Source organism: Rana temporaria, chromosome 8 (assembly GCF_905171775.1).
Source record: "Rana temporaria chromosome 8, aRanTem1.1, whole genome shotgun sequence".
NCBI classification, from domain to species: Eukaryota; Metazoa; Chordata; class Amphibia; order Anura; family Ranidae; genus Rana; species Rana temporaria.
In genome coordinates, this window is record NC_053496.1 from 109,853,232 (window position 1) to 109,859,480 (window position 6,249).

Below are 6,249 nucleotides of genomic sequence, written 5' to 3' on the forward strand. Positions count from 1 at the left end.
TCTCCTGCTCCATACACGTAAAGTCTGTATTTCTTCCCTGATCTCTTGGCAAACATACATTGCTGGAGAAAAAGACAGCTGGTCTAAAAGCAGACAGGTGGCAGAATCACTGCTAAGGGCAGTGGACGTACTGTACCAATGTGTGTATCCTGCCAAGGTAGTTCCATTTCTTTCAGGGTTATTAGATACTCTTTATTCCAGAAAATAACATATAGCTCAATCAATATTCCTAGAGTAGGTTAAATAGCCAATTTACAAAAAAAATGCCTGTGCAATTGTAGAATAGGCTAATAGGCAACAAGGTCAACACTGGACACTGACAATAAGTTAAAGTGGAGTTCCACCCATAAATATAACATTACATCAGTAGTTTTAAAAAAATGTCATTAGTCCTTTAAGAATTTTTTTTTTTTTTTAGATGCCTTCAAAGTGTTGTTGCTAGGCAGAATAGTTAATCTTCCCACTTCCTGCACCTAGGTGCTTAAGCTTCCTAACCTACACCACACGGACTCCTGGGAATGTAGTGGGTGTAACTTTCCAGGAGTCTGTGCACTCCCCAGTCTTGAAGAATCATGTGACTTGGACAGTACAGGTGCTGAAAACTGATCTGAAACCTATTACACTGCTTGTACAGCACTGAGCATGTGCGAGATCTGCAAGGCTGAAATCCAGGAAGTCATACAGTCTGGCTTCATGATGCCCACACTTAAGATGGCCCCAGACAATTTCTATTTTATAAAGTGTCTAAATGCTGTAACAACCTAACAAAACGGACCTTAGTTTACAGACTAACTTTACTACAATACATTAAGCTTGTGTATTACAGGGGAATTTATATTTAAAAAGTGAAATTGTGGCCGGAACTCCGCTTTAAACACCCTTACTATGGAAGAAATAGTAGAACATGCACAACAAGCAATTAATATACATTCCACTACCCTAAGGTAGTTTAATATGCTCCTATGTGAATATGAGAATGGTAGTGGCATACACTACTTCCTTCCTGTGGACTGGTGGACTTGGTTTCTAACATAGAAATGGATAGCATACAGAAGGCAAAGAATTTTTTTTTTACTGCTTCTTACAGCAATCCACATAATATGAATTATCATGAAATGAAGGCTTTCATAGGCAGCGTTAACATCAACAGTGCAAATAAAGGAGCCCTAATACTTAAAGAGTAACCAAAGATTTGTACTGTACAGTATATTGCAGCTCACTTGTCCCAAAATGCGATGGCTGTATACGTTTTGTTTTTTTACTTTACTTATTTTGAGCTGGTAATGTGGAGAATTACACATTTCCTGTCCTTTTACATCTATACTCTCTTCTCCATGGGATCTATGGGAGAAGACATTGTTGTCACACAGACTGGACTTCAAACATGTCTAATGTTGTTCATCTCCTCTACTGATAACAATGTTTATGTTATGTTTTAGGGTACATTCACAGCTGGGAATGAGCATGACACCAATTATATGCAAGAACCTCAGCAGTGGTTTAGCTGTGGAAGGTAGCCCCAATGAAAGCAACGGGAAGCTGGTGGCACCTGCAGCTAATTTCAGCAGCTCATTTGTAATTACACCTGTGAGTGATCGGGCAACTTTGCACTTGTGAACTTACAGAAAGTGATAAGGACACTGCATTTCTTTTTTTTTTTTTTTTTGTTTTTTACACATTTATTTGACCTGAAACATTTTACAATTAAAACTTCTGGAATTGTTTCTTGGTTCCAGCAGCTTTCGTTACTTTCCGGACATTGAATCGGACAGTTTTGCTGAGAGGACGACACTCTCCAACGGTGACAATATCCCCAACCTGAACATCCCTGAAGGCGGGGGACAGATGCACAGACATGTTCTTGTGGCGTTTTTCAAAACGGTTGTACTTGCGGATGTAGTGCAAGTAGTCCCGGCGGATAACAATGGTGCGCTGCATCTTCATCTTTGTGACCACACCTGACAGAATGCGACCGCGAATAGACACATTCCCAGTGAATGGGCATTTCTTGTCAATGTATGTGCCATCGATTGCCTCTCTGGGGGTCTTGAATCCCAAACCAACGCTTCTGTAGTATCTTGGGAGCTTCTCTTTGCCAGTCTCCCCAAGAAGCACTCGCTTCTTGTTCTGGAAGATAGTTGACTGCTTCTGATAAGCCCTCTAGGTCTGGATGTCCGCCATCTTGGCCTGCTGGGTGAAAAAGAGACAGGACACTGCATTTCTGACAAGATCAACAGACATTTACTGTACTGGGTAAAAATGTTCTCCCACAAAAAAAACTGTTGGAAAGCTGCAACAGACTTTTACCAGTCAGATGGTGTTGATCTGAGCATTTCTTGTTTTATTAAAAAATTATTGGAACAAAGGGGCAGACAATTGCATTATAACCATCTAGTTCCACTAGGAAGAACATTACCCAAGCATCTGGAGGCCACCAGTGTCCGCCATGATTGGATTGTCATATGCAATTGCAAATTCCTCTTTCAACAGGAGTTGGGATCATCATTCATTATCATTGACAAGGATCTACATCACAATATGATTGACAATAGATTTACATCGTGGGACATGCTTTTTTTTTTTTTAAAGGTGTCTGATTTTGTTTTATTCTGGATAGAGTAAAGGAAGGCTATACCCACTGTCAGTTTTTTGCCATCTATGTCTCATTGAGATTTTTCTTTACTTCTGGTATTGTTACAACTGGAAATGCCTTCAAAGTGAAATAAAATCCCTGGTAGTCATTAAGGTCACCAGAAATGGTGTCCCCATTGGAAGATGTCCCCTCTTTTCTTGTTCCAGTGACCACTCCAAATTTTGAATTGTCTTTCAGTTTTAGTGATAACAGACCCCAGGACAAAATCGAGAGAATGAATCTCCCTACCAGGGACATAAATGTAGCCCCCTCGTCCCTACAATAGGGCTGCAGGTAAATTTACTTATGCTGGGTGGTAGCCAGCCTAGCTAATTTGTAGTGTTTAGTGATTGCATGACTTCTGTGCTAATTCCATTTATTTGTGGTTTCTCCCTTTTGTCAGTAGGTGGCACTGTTGCCTTTGACATTAGTATGATGTGCTACAGTATATGCAAGTTATGGATAAGCATACTTTTCTCAGCTAATCATATTTTCTGCGATGCGTGTTTGGAAAAGCTATTTAAAGGAAAGAAGTCAGGGGATCAAGTCAGTCTTCCCGCCCAGGGCTTTGGTCTGGGTGGATGTGTATACAGTTCCTGAAGCCTGAGTCCTATCCAGGTGGCTGCCGGCTGCTAGACCTGTCTGGGTGTTCAAGTTTTTTTTTTTTTTTCAATTTTTTTTTTTATTAGGAAAAATGAGACAAAATGGGGCAGATCCACAGAGCGAGTACGCCAGTGTATCTACTGATACGCCGGCGTACTTTCAAATTTCCCGCGTCATATCTTTTTTTTTTCCAAATTGTTTTTATTAAAGTTTTTCAGATCTGGGTGTTCAAGTTTATGCAGAGGAAAGGCTGCCAAAGATCCGGAAACCATTCTAGAGGGATGGAGTAGCTCATCCAAGGAAATCTGAGTATGAAACTGTGAGCAAAGTTCAGTTACTAGTGGAGACAGCCTGTCCTACAAAAGTACAGATGTGTTGGTTCAGCTTAAAGGCTCTTATTCCAGTCCTGTTGACTGTCTCACCTCACCTGCCAATCTGCCTGTTGCTGATCGTTATTAAGGGTGTCCTGTGCCCTATTCCCCTCTCTCCCACATTTTTCCTTTTCTGGGAAATAAACATCTCTATTGTTTAAAGCATAAAAGCGACTGACGCCCATGTTCTTTGTTCATGACCCACCATGCCCACAAACGTGCACCCTGAGAATGCATGTCAGCCATACCTACCACCAGTAACCATCATTAGGCTCCCGGAAAATCGGGGTAGGTGCTACATAAAGAACAATAAAAACTTGACAGGTTCTCTCTCTCACAAAAAAAAGTTGCCTTTCATTATACATTAAAGGGTTACTAAACCCAGAATCATACATTAACATCTGGTCTCCCACAGTACACAGAACATGGAAATGATTTTTGTAGCAAAGTCTTTTACCTTTCCCAGTCTAACGAGAACCTTCAAGGCCAAAGACATCTGACATCCTTCAATATGTAGTGGGTTGTGAGGCATAGTGGGTGCAAAGATGGTGAAAGTCATTGGGCACCAGACACTTCTTGGATGCAAAAGAGGTTTTATTTCTTTTAACAGTCCTTTTTATATTTTGCAAGGGAAAGAGGGTTAGGGCCAGGACACCTTTAAGTAGTTACAATTTTAATTGGCAGGCTCCGAGACTTCAACAGAAGGACACCCGTAGAGGTAAAGACCCCAGCAAGGCACCACTTCTGCATGTGCAGGTTTGCTCGCTCCTATGGCAACAGTATCTAACAGTTCCTAACACAAAGTTCAACAGTTCTCTCAGCTTCACTACAATCTCCACTTGTAACTCTTCAGCCACTTGAGCTCTTAGGCCGCGTACACACCATCGGTCCAAACCGATGAAAACGGACTGAAGTTCAGTTTCATCGGTCCAAATTGACCGTGTGTACGCCCCATCGGTCTGTTGTCCTTCGGTCCAAAAAAAGAGAACTTGCTTTAAAATCGTACCGATGGACGGCTGACCGATAGGTCAAAACCGATGGTTAGTACACAAAAGCATCGGTTCAAAACCCGCGCATGCTCAGAATCAAGTCGACGCATGCTTGGAAGCATTGAACTTCGTTTTTTTCAGCACGTCGTGTGTTTTACGTCACCGCGTTCTGACCCTATCGGTTTTTGAACTGATGGTGTGTACGCACATCAGACCATCAGTCTGCTTCAGCGGTGAACCAATGAAAACGGTCCGTCGGACCATTCTCATCGGATGGACTGACCGTGTGTACACGGCCTAAGTCTCTCACTGGACTCTGATTCACCAACTCTGAATTCCGTGAGCTTTTGCAGTGGTACCTCCCTCAAGAGTCACCCACATTTCCCTGCTGGGTCCCTAGCTTTGCACTACAGATACCTTTCAAGCATCACTCTTGATACCCGACTCGGCCCCTGGCTGGACACACAAGGCTGTTCTGCAAGCATCACCTGTGCTGGCTTGGTCCTTGACTTAATCACTGCCTGAAGTTTCCCAATTCTCCACCAAGCCATTCAGTGAGAATTCTGCTCCGGTACTTGCTTCAGTTACTCACTGTGGTCCCTGGGAAAGGTGGTTGGTCCCTTAGTGGTGACAGCTTCCATTCTACCTCCGACCATGACAGGCTCTCCGGCCAGCAGAACCGTCACTGTTGGTTGGACCGCATGCCCCAGTCCCAACCGTACGTTGCCCTCTTACTTCTGGATAGGCCCTCACACAGCCTGGCAGACAGATGCCCCTGGGATAGGCCCAATCTCTGGCCTAGCAGCCTGGGGCATACGACACACATCCACCCAGACATCAGTCTGGGTGGCACAGAACATAGATCATCTGACTTCACCTGAATATATAGATTCTCCCAACAGGCTAAGGGATTCATGAAAAACCCTGCCCATTGGCTGAGATTTCCCATTTACCTATAACTTGACCTTGAAGTGTCCTTCTCGCATCTAATGCCCCCAAGTGCTCAGCCACCAAGTGGCAGAAGAGAAAAAAAAGGTACAACAAGGCCAAACTTAGGGAGAAACCAATGGAACCAATGGACAGCTATCTACAGTAGCTACTCCTGACAAGGAATTTAGTGAGGAGCTTCCTGACTAAACCTCAGGACGCTACATCTTAGTAAATATAAATTGCTAAATACCTCTTATCAGCAGTATACAGCAGTCTTGTGACTTCTATCAGTGTCTGGCCATGCACTGGTTAAAGTTTGTAGGAGGAGTTATCATTCTCCTCTGACTGCTCTATGAGGCTTAATGACCCCGGACTCTCTATCTGGACAGCGCTGATTGGCCCTGTGCTGATGCACCCTCCCAAAAAAATCTCTATAGAAATACACTGAGCATGTGCGGAGAGCCCCCAAGGCTCTTTGCTATCAGGAGATGGATTGGGGACTGCGAAAGAAGGGAAGGATCAGAGAAGATAGGATCAAATAGCCTTTTTACACAATGCCAAGGATTAACCCCTTAGGTTCCACAGTGAGTAGAACAAGCATGCTTTACTGCATATACAGACACCCAGGTATGTTTAGCTCATCCCTGCCCACAGTAGCTGGGTCGTTTTGGAAAAGCTGCATGCTATTAGGCTCTGGACCAGCAGGCCTCATGCCAGTTCTGAC

At 43.4% G+C, this 6,249-nt stretch overlaps 1 pseudogene; it reads right to left on the bottom strand.

Moving 5' to 3' along the window:
- Window positions 1-1,668: 1,668 nt before the first annotated feature.
- On the bottom strand, window positions 1,669-2,190 carry LOC120910701 (annotated as a pseudogene).
- Between the last annotated feature and the right edge of the window lie 4,059 nt (window positions 2,191-6,249).